This window comes from Bombina bombina, chromosome 6 (genome assembly GCF_027579735.1).
Source record: "Bombina bombina isolate aBomBom1 chromosome 6, aBomBom1.pri, whole genome shotgun sequence".
Classification (NCBI taxonomy): Eukaryota; Metazoa; Chordata; class Amphibia; order Anura; family Bombinatoridae; genus Bombina; species Bombina bombina.
This window is the reverse complement of record NC_069504.1, coordinates 773,675,889-773,689,611: the sequence shown is the minus strand read 5'-3', so window position 1 is coordinate 773,689,611 and position 13,723 is coordinate 773,675,889.

Here is a 13,723-nt window from a genome sequence, read left to right as displayed (position 1 = left end):
GCAATTAAAGTAATTACTTCAGCGTTAGAAATTACTATTAAAGTATAGAGATATTATATATATATTTTATTTTTTATTATACTAGGAATCGGGGTATGCCATACACAGACTTATTACTGCACCATGAGAACAGAAGTTAACCATGTTAATCATATCTTTTTATTCATAAAAGTATGAAAAGGAGACATGGAATAATTTGTATTATACTATCATTGATTCTGATAGTTCAAGCAATATTGTCCATCACTGACAAAAAAAGTTGCGCCTAATCTAAATTATTCAGTATTGTCCATGATAACTGTCCTGTGACAAACAAAAGCATAGAGCAAAACTTTTCAGACTCCCATTAATTCCTATGGAATGCACGGCCTCAGAGGTGGCGGTTTGAATGATAGTACGCTGCATCGGAATAGATGCAACGGGTACCAATTTAAGTTTTTATAAATTTGCAATAGGGTTCAAATAGAGTTGAATGTGAAGTTGGATCATGCATATTACACTACTATTGATGGGAATATGAAAGCGGGCTCATCAGTATTCTGCTCGAAGAGCCTGCGCAGTATCGATATGCCGTCGGATTGATCCCACTGGAGTGTATATTACGTTGAGCATTGCCAACATTTGTTGATGTTGAAGCTTTCTTAAATACAGCGGATCAACTTTGCGTCTAATTTGACACGAATTCAACGCGTATTATCTGTTGAAGTATTAATAAACCGAGGCCTTAAACATTGCAGAAGGAATAAAAGGTATACCTGGCATAGTCCAATTTTTGTGTATAATCTCAGAAACTGCAATAGGGACAAGAAACACATTAAGGGATTTACCCAAGGGTTTAACAAACAGTACAACAGTTTAACTGTTATAGCCCCATATAATTGTAAGGGTAATCATGCAGGCCATATAGACCTCCACCGATAGGGTGAGTATGAGTAACAGCTATTAAAATGAGAGGACATTACTAATTAACACAACACTAGTTTACCATGGGTCGCAGACCAAGAGCAGATGTCTTATTATTATATTTTGTATGGGTAATCACTCCAGGCGTATAGCCTCACAAATAGGGGGAATTACAGAGATTAAAGTGCTAAGAATGGTAGTACTTAAAACACAACCTAGTTAAAATAGGTACCAGACCGCATGTCTTATTATTATATTTTTTCAGGGTAATCAGGCAGGCCAAAAGGGTAAATATCAAATTACATATATATAATTGTCCCAAGGCTATGCACATATATAACAATATATATATATATAGTGAAACCCTAGATGGCTTATAAAGTACAAAATAATTTAAAACATAGTACTTACCCAGAGGTACTCTGCTAATGGAGGAAACCAGTAGGAAAACAAGACCAGTGCTAAAAAAAACCAGCAGAGGAACTGGAATATGAGTATATTGACAAACCAACAGGCATAGGCAAAGGACAAGTCCCTGTGACCCCCCATGGCAAGGCTTGTGACTAAATTACCTCACTGGTGAAATATACAGTATCTCACAAAAGTGAGTACACCCCCTCACATTTTTGTAAATATTTTATTATATCTTTTCATGTGACAAACACTAAAGAAATGACACCTTTGCTACAATGTAAAATAGTGAGTGTATAGCCTGTATAACAGTGTCAATTGTTGGTTGTCCCTCAAAATAACTCCAACACACAGCCATTAATGTCTAAACCGATGCAACAAAGTGAGTACACCCTAAGTAGAAATGTCCAAATTGGGGCCAATTAGCCATTTCCCTCCCCGGTGTCAGGTGACTCGTTAGTGTTACAGAGGTCTAAGGTGGTGAATGGGAACAGCATGTGTTAAATTTGGCGTTATCGCTCTCACACTCTCTTATACTGGTATATATAAGTTCAAAATGGCACCTCATGGCAAAGAACTCTCTGAGAATCTGAAAAAATAATTGTTGCTCTACATAAAGATGGCCTAGGCTATAAGAAGATTGCCAAGACCCTGGAACTGAGCTGCAGCTCGGTGGGTAAGACCATACAGCGGTTTCACAGGACAGGGTTCCACTCAGAACAGGCGCTCGCCAATGGACGACCAAAGAAGTTAAAGGGACACTGAACCCAATTTTTTTTTGTGTGATTCAGATAGAGCATGCAATTTTAAGCAACTTTCTTATTTACTCCCTATTATCAACTTTTCTTCATTCTCTTGGTATCTTTATTGAAAAGCAAGAATGTAAGTTTTAGATGCCGGCCCATTTTTGGTGAACAACCTGGATTGTTCTTTCTCATTGATGGATAAATTCCACCCCACCAATAAACAAGTGCTGTCCAGGGTTCTGAATAAAAAAATAGCCTTAGATGCCTTCTTTTTCAAATAAAGATAGCAAGAAAACAAACAAAAAATTGATAATAGGAGGTAAATTAGAAAGTTGCTTAAAATTGCATGCTCTATCTGAATCACAAAATATATAATTTTTTGAGTTTAGTGTCCCTTTAAGTGCACGTGCTCAGCGTCATATCCAGAGGTTGTCTTTGGTCTGCTATGGCTGTCGTCCCAGAACGGAAGCCTCTTCTAAAGATGATGCATAAGAAAGCCTGCAAACAGTTTGCTGAAATTTACTGGAACCATGTCCTTGTGGTCCAATGAGACCAAGATAACCTTATTTGGTTCAGATGGTGTCAAGTGTGGTGTGGCAGCAACCAGGCGAGGAGTACAAAGACAAGGCTTGTGTCTTGCCTATAGTCAAGCATGGTGGTGGGGACTGTCTGGTCTGGGTCCTGCGATGAGTGCTGCCGGCACAGGAAGCTTACAGTTCATTGAGGGGAACCATGAATGCCAACATGTACTGTGACATACTGAAGCCAGAGCATGATCCCCTCCCTTCGGAGGACTGGGCCACAGGGCAGTATTCCAACATGATAATGACTCCAAACACACCTCCAAGACGACCCACTGCCTTGCTAAAGAAGCTGAGGGTAAAGTTGATGGACCGGGCCAAGCATGTCTCCAGACCTAAACCCTATTGAGCATCCTGTGGGGCATCCTCAAACGGAAGGTGGGGAGCGCAAGGGTCTCTAACATCCCACCAGCTCCATGCTGTTGTCATGGAGGAGTTGAAGAGGACTCCAATGACAAACCTGTGAAGCTCTAGTGAACTCCATGCCCCAAGAGGGTTTCGGCAGTGCTGGAAAATAATGGTCGGGCCACACAAAATATTGACACTTTGGGTCCAATTTGGACATTTCCACTTAGTGGTGTACTCACTTTTGTTGCCAACAGTTTAGACATTAATGGCTGTGTGTTGAGTTATTTTGAGGGGGACAGCAAATTTACACTGTTATACAGGTTGTACACTCACTACTTTACATTGTAGCGAAGTGTCCATTTCTTTAGTGTTGTCACATGAAAATATATAATAAAATATTTTTAAAAATGTTGAGGGGGGTGTACTCACTTTTGTGAGATACTGTATATGTCACTTACAATACTCCAAATAAATCCCCTCCCGCCAAGCAACGGTACTCTGAGATGAAACGGACTTCAAACTTGATCTGAGAACCTCTCTCTCTGAAGAAACAAAATGCACATCTTCATTCTTCAACCACCTCTCAGCAGAGACAAGGAACTGGTGAGGTGGGGAGGGGTTTTATAGAGTTCTTGGGGTTTGTGAATCCTCCAAGTAGTAGGGAAGAGTAATCTCCAGGAGTAATAATAGTGGACGTCTCAACCCCGCCTTTTCTATTGAATTTCCCACTCACTCTTTGAATCTTATTAGTCTTCGAGCTTCCCCCACCACCTCCAACATGGCTCATTGGTACTCAACATGCTCCTTTCTTGGACAAGAAATGCTTTTCTATTCTTATGTTAGGATCTTGTAGCTTTAATTCTGGAAGCCTGTAGAGGATGCTGAGGGTACATTTGGAGGAACTATGAAGATGTCACGCTTTTTATTCTGCAAATACTGTATCTTCTCATAGTTTGATGCTAAAACTATCAAATCTATAGAATCAAGGCCTAAGCATTTTTATATTCTAGTTTAGGTCTAAATTTATCTTTGGAGTATATAATTCTAAGAGTTGCATATCTGTATTTATTTTGATCGCTTATTTCTTAATTCAGTGGGTGTAACAGAAACATATATTTCTGTGTCATTTAACCAGTAGTCCTAATTTTCTTGACTCCTTGCAGATAAAACCTTGGTGGAGAAGGAAAAAAAACGGTTGGTTAACTGAAGATGGTAATAAACTGTAGCTGCTCTCGAGGGATATAAAGGCCCAGATTGTACAGATGGTGAGTATATTCTGCAATGTGAAACAAACCTGTTTAAAGCACATGGAAGTCAAAATGAAACTTTCATGATTGAGGTTACAATGTAAAAAAACAAACTTTCACAGTTACTTTTGTTTTCAAATAAAATTATTTCTCATTCTTGAAACTTGGCTTCCTTCCATGAGAAAATCCTGAGGTAGGGTTCAGGAGCATGCACAGGACTTGATCACCTTATATGGCAACATTGATTGTCCTGTTATACAAGTAGAGCACAAATATTAGCGCTCCTATGTTTACCTCTGCTATTACAAGTTGAAAGTAAAACGTTATCACTCAATCGCGTAACATCTGAGGTTTCCATAGACTTCTATGGAGCCATGCCTCGAAAAAGCCTTTATTGCCTTTAGCTCAAGCTCTAACCCAAATAAGGTGCATCAAGACAAAGCCTGTGTGAAGTTGGAACCCAATGTAATTACATTGTGAATACAAATATACTATTTGTTAGTGCTACGTTTGTGCTGCAAAAATGAACGTTAGTGCTGGTTTCATTTCAGAGATATTGCACATTATATTTTAGCTCATGTGACTTCAATCTCCGCCCACTTTCCACCCCATGTAATTAAATCATAAAAATATACCTTTTGTTTGTGCTGATTTGAGAAAAAAATTGTTTTTCTTCTGTTGGGAAAAATATTAACTACATGGATGTGTACAGAAAAAGATGCAATGCAATATCTCAGAAACGAAACTGGCACAAATCAGCACAAACGCAGCACTAACGAATGGCATATTGTTTTTTACAATTTAATTACATGAGGTAGAAAGTGGGTGAAGATTGAGGTCACATGAGCTAAAATATAATGCAATATCTCTGAAATGAGACCGGCACAAACGTTAATTTTTGTGGCACAAATAAGCACAAACATGGCACTAACTAATGTTATATTTGTATTCACAATTTAATTACATTGGGTGCCAATTTCACACAGCTCTAGGACAACCGTGCTAAAGCCAAAGGTGTGTTAAGAATACTTGAAATACCTATGTTCCTCACTGTTATTTTTATATAGATAAATATATATATATATATATATATATATATATATACACACACACATACATACATACATAGAGCCCTGGAAAAAAATAGGGGACCACTGCAAAATTATCAGTTTTTCTGGTATTACTACTTATTTATAGGTCTGTGTTTGATTGTAAAATTAACGTTTATTTTTTTTCTATTAACTACAGACAACATTTCTCCCAAATTCCAAATACAGGTAGCCCTCAGTTTACGCCGGGGTTAGGTTCCAGAAGGAATGGTTATAAATTGAAACCCAGTTTATAATGTAAGTCAATGGGAAGTGAGGGAGTTAGGTTCCAGGCCACTCTCAAAATTGGCATAAGTAACACCTAATACATTATTTTTAAAGCTTTGAAATGAAGACTTTAAATGCTAAACAGCATTATAAACCTAATAAAATAATCACACAACACAGAATATATAATTAAACTAAGTTAAATGAACTAAATCATTTGCTAAACAGCATTATAAACCTAATAAAATAATCATACAACACAGACTTTACTTGTATTTTTCTGCAAATAGTTCTTTCTATGCATTCCAATCTGGACTGATTTATAGACATGAAGATCTTGTTCCTTTGCAAGCTGCTCGATAGTTCAGGTCTGGTTAAACTGGTTAATTTCAGCTTGCTTGGCTTGCATATCTTTGCTGCAACACAAGCGGACAGCTCCACCTACTGGCTATTTTAATCAATGCACTGCTTCTCAATGCTTTTCAATAGCAGTCACATGACTGAAAAAAAGGTTGTTATTCTGAAACGGTGCAAATTGAACCGTTGTAAACCGAGGGCCACCTGTAACAATATCATCATTTAGAGCATTTATTTGCAGAAAATTATAAATGGTCAATATAAAAAAAAGTAAATTTATGCTTACCTGATAAATTAATTTCTTCTATGGTAAGACGGGTCCACGGATTCATCCTTTACTTGTGGGATATTATCCTCCTGCTAACAGGAAGTGGCAAAGGAGCACCACAGCAGAGCTGTCTATATAGCTCCTCCCTTAGCTCCACCCCCCCAGTCATTCGACCTCGAAGGTACAGGAAGAAAAAGGAGAAACTACAAGGTGCAGAGGTGACTGAAGTTTAAATCAAAAAATATAATCTGTCTTAAAATGACAGGGCGGGCCGTGGACTCGTCTTACCATAGAAGAAATTAATTTATCAGGTAAGCATAAATTTACTTTTCTTCTATAAAGGTAAGATGAATCCACGGATTCATCCTTTACTTGTGGGATACAATACCAAAGCTACAGGACACGGATGAACGGGAGGGACAAGACAGATGGTTACAGAAGGCACCACTGCTTGAAGAACTTTTCTCCCAAAAATAGCCTCCGAAGAAGCAAAGGTATCAAATTTGTAAAATTTGGAAAAGGTATGAAGCGAAGACCAAGTCGCAGCCTTACAAATCTGTTCAACAGAAGCATCATTTTTAAAAGGCCATGTGGAAGCCACCACTCTAGTAGAGTGAGCTGTAATTCTTTCAGGAGGCTGCTGTCCAGCAGTCTCATATGCCAAACGGATGATGCTTTTCAGCCAAAAGGCAAGAGAGGTAGCCGTAGCTTTTTGACCTCTACGTTTTCCAGAATAGACAACAAACAAAGAAGATGTTTGACGGAAATCTTTGGCCGCTTGCAAGTAAAACTTCAAAGCATGAACCACGTCCAAGTTGTGCAATAGACACTCCTTCTTAGAGGAAGGATTAGGACACAGAGAAGGAACAACAATTTCCTGATTAATATTCTTATTAGTAACAACCTTAGGAAGGAATCCAGGTTTGGTACGCAAAACCACCTTATCAGCATGGAAAACAAGATAAGGCGAGTCGCATTGCAATGCAGATAGTTCAGAAACTCTTCGAGCCGAAGAGATAGCAACTAAAAACAGAACTTTCCAAGATAGAAGCTTAAAGGGACATAATACTCATATGCTAAATCACTTGAAACTAATACAGTATAACTGTAAAAAGCTGACAGGAAAATATCACCTGAGCATCTCTATGTAAAAAAGGAAGATATTTTACCTCACAATATCCTCAGCTCAGCAGAGTAAGTTCTGTGTAAAAAGTTATACTCAGCTGCTCCCAGCTGCAGGTAAAAATAAAAAAACAATGAAGAAATGAACAGCAGCCAATCAGCATCAGCAGTGCTGAGGTCATGAGCTCTTACTGTGATCTCATGAGATTTGACTTAACTCTCATGAGATTTCATAGTAGGCTTCCTTTACCTGATTGGTGAAATAATAGTGAGAGTTCACGAGCTCATCCCCTAAGCTGTCCTAGGACAGGACACACTAAAATGCTGCTTAGAAATCCTTTACAATGGGAGGTGGCTACTGAGGAACTTTTGAGGTAAAATATCTTTCTTTTTTACATAGAGGTGTTCAGGAGATATTTTATAGTCAGCTTTTTACAGCTATGCTGCATCACTTTCAAGTGTTTAAACATTTGGGTATTATGGCCCTTTAATATCTATGGAATGCATAGGTTCAAACGGAAACCCCTTGAAGAACTTTAAGAACTAAATTCAAACTCCATGGCGGAGCAACAGGTTTAAACACAGGCTTGATTCTAACTAAAGCCTGACAGAACGACTGAATGTCTGGAACATCTGCCAGACGCTTGTGCAGTAGAATTGATAAAGCAGATATCTGTCCCTTTAAGGAACTAGCTGATAGCCCCGTCTCCAATCCTTTTTGGAGAAAAGACAAAATCCTAGGAATCCTGATCTTACTCCATGAGTAGCCTTTGGATTTGTACCAATAAAGATATTTACGCCATATCTAAATTTTCCTAGTGACAGGCTTTCGAGCCTGAATCAAGGTATCTATGACCGACTCAGGGAAACCCTGCTTGGATAAAATTAAGCGTTCAATCTCCAAGCAGTCAGCCGCAGAGAAACTAGATTTGGATGCTGGAATGGACCTTGAATCAGAAGGTCCTGTCTCAGAGGCAGAGTCCATGGTGGAAGAGATGAATTTCCACCAGGTCTGCATACCAAGTCCTGCGTGGCCACGTAGGTGCTATCAAAACCACCGAAGCTCTCTCCTGTTTGATTCTGGCAATCAAACGAGGAAGGAGAGGAAATGGTGGAAACACATAAGCCAGGTTGAACGACCAGGGTACTGCTAGAGCATCTATCAGTACTGCCTGAGGATCCCTTGACCTGGACCCGTAACAATGAAGTTTGGCGTTCTGACGAGACGCCATCAGATCCAATTCTGGTGTGCCCCATTGCTGAATCAATTGTGCAAACACCTCTGGATGGAGTTCCCACTCCCCCGGATGAAAAGTCTGATGACTTAGAAAATCCGCTTCCCAGTTCTCAACCCCTGGGATATAGATTGCTGATAGATGGTAAGAGTGAGTCTCTGCCCATCAAATTATTTTGGTAACCTCTATCATCGCTAGAGAACTCTTTGTTCCCCCCTGATGATTGATATATGCTACAGTCGTGATATTGTCCGACTGGAATCTTATGAATCTGGCCGACGCCAGCTGAGGCCACGCCTGAAGCGCGTTGAATATTGCTCTCAGTTCTAGAATATTTATAGGGAGGAGAGCCTCCTCCCGAGTCCACAAACCCTGTGCTTTCAGGGAATTCCAGACTGCACCCCAGCCCAATAGGCTGGCGTCCGTCGTCACTATGACCCACGCTGGCCTGTGGAAACACATTCCCTTGGACAGATGATCCTGTGACAACCACCAAAGAAGAAGCCTGAGCGAAGAGAGAAAGTCTGCCCCCTATTAGATCCGGTCCCGGATCGGGGGCTACCCCTTCATGCTGTCTTGGTGGCAGCAGCGGGCTTCTTGGCCTGTTTACCCTTGTTCCAAGTCTGGTTAGGTCTCCAGACTGACTTAAATTGAGCAAAATTCCCCTCTTGCTTTGCGGCAGGGGAAGAGGTAGAGGGACCACCTTTGAAGTTTCGAAAGGAACAAAAATTATTTTGTTTGGTCCTCATCTTATTTGATCTATCCTGAGGAAGGGCATGACCTTTCCCTCCAGTGATGTCTGAAATGATCTCTTTCAGTTCAGGCCCGAATAGGGTCTTACCCTTGAAAGGGATGGCTAAAAGCTTAGCCTTTGATGACACATCAGCAGACCAGGACTTAAGCCATAACGCTCTACGCGCTAAAATGGCAAAACCTGAATTCTTCGCCACTAATTTAGCCAGTTGAAAAGCGGCATCTGTAATGAAAGAATTAGCTAGCTTGAGAGCCCTAATTCTATCCAGAATCTCATCTAATGGGGTATCAACCTTAAGAGCCTCTTCCAGAGCCTCGAACCAAAAGGATGCTGCAGTAGTTACAGGAACAATGCACGCTATAGGTTGGAGAAGAAAACCTTGATGAAGAAATATTTTCTTCAGGACACCCTCTAATTTTTTATCCATAGAATCTTTGAAAGCACAACTGTCCTCAATAGGTATAGTTGTACGCTTAGCCTTAGGGACCATCTGCCACGAGTCCCTCACGGCGGGAGCGAACGGAATACCTGGTCTATCCCACTCCTTAGTAACAATTTCCGAAATTCTCTTAGGGACCGGAAAAACATCAGTGTAGGCAGGAACCTCTAGGAATCTGTCCATTTTACACAATTTCTCTGGAACTACAATAGGGTCACAATCATCCAGAGTCGCTAAAACCTCCCTGAGCAATATGCGGAGGTGTTCTAGTTTAAATTTAAAAGCCGTCATATCTGAGTCTGTCTGAGGGAACATATTTCCTGAATCAGAAATCTCTCCCTCAACAAGCAAGTCCCTCACTTCAGAACATTGTGAGGGTACATCGGATATGGCTAATAAAGCATCAGAGGGCTCAGCGTTTGTTCCCACACCACACCTACTGTGCTTCCCCTGCAACCCAGGCAGCTTAGATAAAACCTCTGTGAGGGTAGTATTCATAACTGTGGCCATATCTTGCAGGGTGAAAGAATTAGACGCACTAGAAGTACTTGGCGTCGCTTGTGCGGGCGTTAACGGTTGTGACACTTGGGGAGAATTAGATGGCATAACCTGATTCCCTTCTGACTGAGAATCATCCTGCGACATACTTTTAGTAGCTAAAATATGTTCTTTACAAGTTATTGACCTTTCAGTGCATGAGGGACACATTCTAAGTGGAGGTTCCACAATGGCTTCTAAACATATTGAACATTGACTTTCCTCACTGTCAGACATGTTGCACAGGCTAGTAATGACAACAAACAAGCATGAAAACACTTTATTTAGTGAAAAAAATAACAATCTTAAAAAACGGTACTGCGCCTTTAAGAGAAAAATAGCATACACGTTCTGCAAAACAGCCTAAACATGCACCAAATTTTTCAAAATTTTGTAAGCAGACACAATATATGTAGTTAAGATTGCCCCACAAGGTATTTTAACATTTAACCCTTTAATGTGCAAACCGGATTGAAAATAGGCATAGAGCCGGAAAAAAAACACCCTCAGCACCTTGCCACAGCCCTACTGTGGCCCTACCTGCCCTCAGGGATAGTAAATGTGGGGTTAAAGCTTAGATTTGGCCCAAAACATCCACCAGGGCCCTCAGGAGTTGGAGCTTGCTGAGAGAAACTAACTGCGCATCTGAGGCGCGAAAGTAGGCCCCGCCCATATCACTTGATGTCTCCACAGCCTCAAAGAACTGCACCAGAGCGGTTATAACTAGCCATGTGGGTTCTGAGACCCAGAAATTAAGCCATGTGTGCCCTCAATAAAGTTGCCCAAAACGTTATTGCCCACAAAACGTTAAAGCACTCCCAGATCATAAAAACGTTTGCCCACAAACATTTACAACTCAGTGTCAACCATATTTGTAATTGGCCCCTTATGCAAGCTTAGTAATGCCCTTCTTATTAGCTCTAGTATTACTGCTTACCCTTACCCTCCTGGGTATAATGTCAACCTTTCTGAAATACACAGTCTCTCCAGAAAAATATGACTGAACATACCTCACTGCTGCATAGCATGAAAACGTTCCTCACACTGAAGTTTCCTGTACTCCTCAGCCTCTGTGGGAACAGCAGTGGATCTTAGTTACAAATGCTAAGATCATCATCCTCCAGGCAGCAGTCTTCATCCATCTGCTGCCTGAGAGTAAATAGTACACACCGGTACCATTTAAAATAACAAACTCTTGCTTGAAGAAATTAAAAACTAATATTTTATCACCTCTTTCACTTTACCCTTCCTAGTACTTAGAGTAGGCAAAGAGAATGACTGGGGGTGGAGCTAAGGGAGGAGCTATATAGACAGCTCTGCTGTGGTGCTATTTGCCACTTCCTGTTAGCAGGAGGATAATATCCCACAAGCAAAGGATGAATCCGTGGACTCGTCTTATCTTTATAGAAGAAAAAGATGCAGTGTTTTCAGTCATCGAATACTGCAAAGAAAACTAGTTCATATTCATTTTTAAACAACACAATACTAATGTTTTAACTAAGCTAGAGTTCTGAAATCAAAATTTGGTGGAATAACCCTGATTTTCCATCATAGCTTTCATGCATCTTGGTATACTCTCCACCATTCTTTCACATTGCTGCTAAGTGGCTTTATGTCACTCCTGGTGCAAAACTTCAAGCAGCTCGGCTTTGATGGTTGTGACCTTTCATTTTTCTCTTGATCACATTCCAGATGTTTTCAATGGGGTTCAGGTCTGGAGATTGGGCTGGCCATGACAGGGTTTTGATCTGATGGTCCTCCATTCACACCTTGATTGACCTGGCTGTGTGGCATGGTGCATTGTCCTGCTGGAAAAAAAACAAATTCTTTAGAGTTGGGGAACATTGTCAGAGCAGAAGAAAGCAAGTTTTCTTCAAGGATAACCTTGTATGTAGCTTGATTCTTGCATCATTCACAAAGATAAATCTTTGATTCTCCACCAAATTTCACAGTGGGTGCAAGACACTGTGGCTTGTAGCCCTCTCCAGGTCTTCATCTAACCATTAGATGGCCAGGTGTTGTGCAAAGCAGAAAACTGTACTCATCAGAGAAGATTACCTACAAACATACATATACATATATCTGTATATTCAATATATACATCTCTCTCTCGCTCTCGCTCTCTCTCTACACACATACATATATATATATATTTTAATGCTTCCATCATAGCCTGTCATCTCTAGCTATCATTGCTTGAATATTTTGTTCACACAAATCGTAGCTGTTACTGCACCTGCTTGCTCTAGGACAACTTCCTGTGATTACTTCCTGTTTCCAGTTCAAGTCAAGCCTCTGCTGCATCAGGATCTCTTCACTAACTGAAGCTGCTTTTCCTTTCACTATATCCAGCTCACAGCTCCTCTGCATGTTTCCTCTCACAGCAGCTGCTTGTTCCCTGCATTTCCAAGGATTACAACTAATCACAAGTATTTTCATTTCATACAATGAACTGTGCTAACATTGTCTTCATTTGAATAACTTGCTACTAATTAATTGTTGCAAACTGAAGTTAAACTTTGTTACTGATTCAAACTGCACCACTTATTATTTCAACCTTAAAGTGATGGTAAACTCACTATAATGACAATGCTATTTCCTAAAGCTTTTATTACAAATATACCTTGTATACTCTTATTTCTTTACTAATCAATGTTTAAGACAGAGTAAATTACTTTTTTATTTGCAGGATTGCCTGTCCCTGGCCGCCTCCGTGTAAAAAATACTGATTGTGAAATTTGATTGACATATGGCGCATCCAATAGCAGATGCACCATACGCCCTATGTATTTGATCTTCAGCACGCTCCCGTGCCGCTGCTTTGAGGGCTCTGAATTAGCAATGCTCACTGCGCAAGTTTAGTTATCAGATGAGCCGACAGCTCATCAAAGTGTGTGACATCTATATGTGAGGGATATGCAGTTATTCCCGCTATGAGCTTAGCTTTGTTCCTACCACAAGGCATGCCCGGACAATGCATAACCTGCACCAAGCTAAACAAGCCGCACTCACCATTAGTTCTACCTCCCTGAGCGGGAGAGCTGCGTCTGTTATCAGACGAGCCGACAGCGGCCTCATGTAAACAGTCTGTTTACATGAGGCCGCTGTCGGCTCATCTGATAACTGCACTTGCGCAGTGTGCATTGCTAATTCAGAGCCCTCGAAGCAGCGGCACGGGAGCGTGCTGAAGATCAAATACATAGGGCGTATGGTGCATCTGCTATTGGATGCGCCATATGTCAATCAAATTTCACAATCAGTATTTTTTACACGGAGGCGGCCAGAGACAGGCAATCCTGCAAATAAAAAAAGTAATTTACTCTGTCTTAAACATTGATTAGTAAAGAAATAAGAGTATACATGGTAAATGTGTAATAAAAGCTTTAGGAAATAACATTGTCATTATAGTGAGTTTACCATCACTTTAAGAAAAGGAACTGCATTTATTTCCCTAACTAA